Source organism: Lupinus angustifolius, unplaced genomic scaffold (genome assembly GCF_001865875.1).
Source record: "Lupinus angustifolius cultivar Tanjil unplaced genomic scaffold, LupAngTanjil_v1.0 Scaffold_555, whole genome shotgun sequence".
Classification (NCBI taxonomy): Eukaryota; Viridiplantae; Streptophyta; class Magnoliopsida; order Fabales; family Fabaceae; genus Lupinus; species Lupinus angustifolius.
This window is the reverse complement of record NW_017727898.1, coordinates 80,669-83,465: the sequence shown is the minus strand read 5'-3', so window position 1 is coordinate 83,465 and position 2,797 is coordinate 80,669.

Below are 2,797 nucleotides of genomic sequence, written 5' to 3'. Positions count from 1 at the left end.
TTTCTTATTCATGAAAAGTCCCAATCGGTGGACGTGTTCAAAACTTTTAAGGCTGAAGTTGAAAATCAACTCAACAAAAGGGTTAAGTGCGTCAGATCTGACCGTGGTGGTGAATACACGGTAGATATGATGGTTCAGGTGAACAACGTCTAGGGCCTTTTGACAAACACCTAGAGGAATGTGGTAAAGTCCCATAGTACACCATGCTAAGATCACCTAGCATGAATGGTGTGTCTGAAAGACGAAATCGGACTCTTAAGGATATGGTAAGGAGGATGATTTGTCACTCTACCTTACCAGAGTCACTGTGGGGAGAGGCACTTAAGACAACAGCTTATATTCTTAATGGAGTGCTAACTAAGGCAACTGCCAAAACACCTTATGAGCCTTGGACTGGGCGAAAGCCAAGTCTGAAGCATTTTCATGTGTGGGGATGTCCAGCTGAGGCAAGGCCTTATAGGCCTCATGAAAAGAAATTGGACTCCCGTACAGTGAGTAGTTACTTTATTGGTTACTCTGAAAAATCAAGGGGCTATAAATTTTATGATCCAAGTATGAAATCCATATTTGAGACGGGTACAACCACGTTCTTTGAGGATATTGAGTTTGAAGGGGAAGATAAGGTTAGAAATTTTGTCTTAGAGGAAGAATCTGTATCTATTCCAGATGCGATTCATATGGTTGCTTTTGAAGAAGCAAATTTGGAACCTCCTCAGGACATAGTTGATGAAACCTTCCCTGCTCAAGGTGGGTTAGTAATTCATGAAGGACAAACTCAAAACCCTCAAGAACAAGGACAAAAGTTGCAAGAGCCAATAGCCTTGCGTAGATCCACTAGAGAAAAGAGAAATGCAATTCTAGATGATTACATTTGTTTTCTCCTGGAACATGAGGGTGATGGCTTAATGGATAATGATCCATTAAACATTCATGAAGATATCCAAAGTTCCAATTCGGAAAAGTGGATTGAAGCAATGAAAGAGGAGTATAAATCCATGCAGGACAATAAAGTTTGGGAACTTGTCCCATCACCAGAAGGTAAGAAACCCATTGGTTGCAAATGGATTTTTAAGACCAAGTGGGATTCTGATGGTAATGTGGAGAGGTATAAGGCACGTCTTGTAGCTAAGGGTTTTACTCAGAAGGAAGGGATTGACTATAAAGAGACTTTCTCTCCGGTTTCATCGAAAGACTCTCTTAGGACAATCATGGCTCTTGTAGCACATTATGATTTGGAGCTTCATCAGATGGATGTCAAAACAGCTTTTCTAAATGGAAACATTAATGAAAAGATTTATATGGTGCAACCAGAACACTTTGTAATGGGAGACCGAAAGAATATGGTTTGCAAATTGACTAAATCCATCTATGGGCTAAAATAGGCGTCTCGTTACTGGTACCACAAATTTCATGAGGTGATTCTCTTTTGGTTTTGAATTCAGTTGAAGATTGTGTGTATCACAAGTTCAGTGGGAGCAAGTATATTTTCTTGCTCTTGTATATGGATGACATACTGCTTGCCACTAATGATGTGGGTACCTTGTTAGAAACCAAGACATTTCTATCCAGTAATTTTGAAATGAAGGATCTTGGTGAAGCTTCATTTGTATTAGGAATCCAGATACACCGAGACAGATCTCGGGGTATTCTTGGATTATCACAAAAGAGCTATATAGAAAAGGTACTCAAAAGATATGGCATGCAGGACTGTAAAATAATAGATACTCTAGTTGCTGAGGGAGACAAATTTAATCTCAATCAGTACCCTAAAGGAAATCTGGAAATTCAGGAAATGCAAAAGATCCCTTATGCATCAGCTGTAGGGAGTCTTATGTATGCTCAAGTATGTACGCGTCCGGATATAGCGTTCATAGTTGGGGTTTTAGGCAGATATATGAGTAATCCAGGAATGGACCATTGGAAAGCAGCCAAAAGGGTCATGAGGTACTTAAAGAGAACAAAAGACTTATATGCTCACATATAGGAGATCAGGCCAATTAGAGATCATTGGGTATTCTGACTCCGATTTTGTGGGATGCCAAGATAGTAGACGATCTACTTCGGGCTATGTTTATCTATTAGCTGGTGGTGCGGTTTCTTGGCGTTCTGCCAAGCAAAACCTTGTAGCTTCATCCACCATGGCAGCAGAATATATAGCATGTTATGAGGCATCACTTCAGTCATCATGGCTGAGAAATTTTGTCACTGGGCTGCGAATTGTGGAAAGGATTGAAAGACCACTAAAGTTATACTGTGACAATAAATTAGCCGTTTTGTTCTCCAATAACAATAGGAGTTCGGCAAAGTCGAAACACATCGACATTAAGTTCCTAGTGGTTAAGGAGAAGGTAAAAAAGTGGACAGCTTTCCATAGAACACTTAGGCACTAACTCCATGATTGCGGATCCTCTTACAAAAGCTATCACACCCAAGGTCTTTCATGAGCATACTGCTCACATGGGTGTTCTACAGCGTGATGATTCTTTGGTTTAGTGGGAGTTAGAAAGTGCACACTTTTATTATGTTCTATGTAATTTCAGTATTATGTATGGATACTTGTATTCAAACTTCAGTTGATTAATCATTCAGTATTCAGTTTGGTATTCTGTCATTATACTTTGTACAATAAGGTTTTATGTTATTGTTAAGGATCTCATTAAAGTTAAGTAGGACCAATTGAAAATTGACATGTACATATCATATTCATGTGATTTTCATGCTACACATTTCATGATGTATCTATGTCATTTAGTTGTGTCAATGTTGGTGATCATTGATGAACTAGTCCTGATTGATA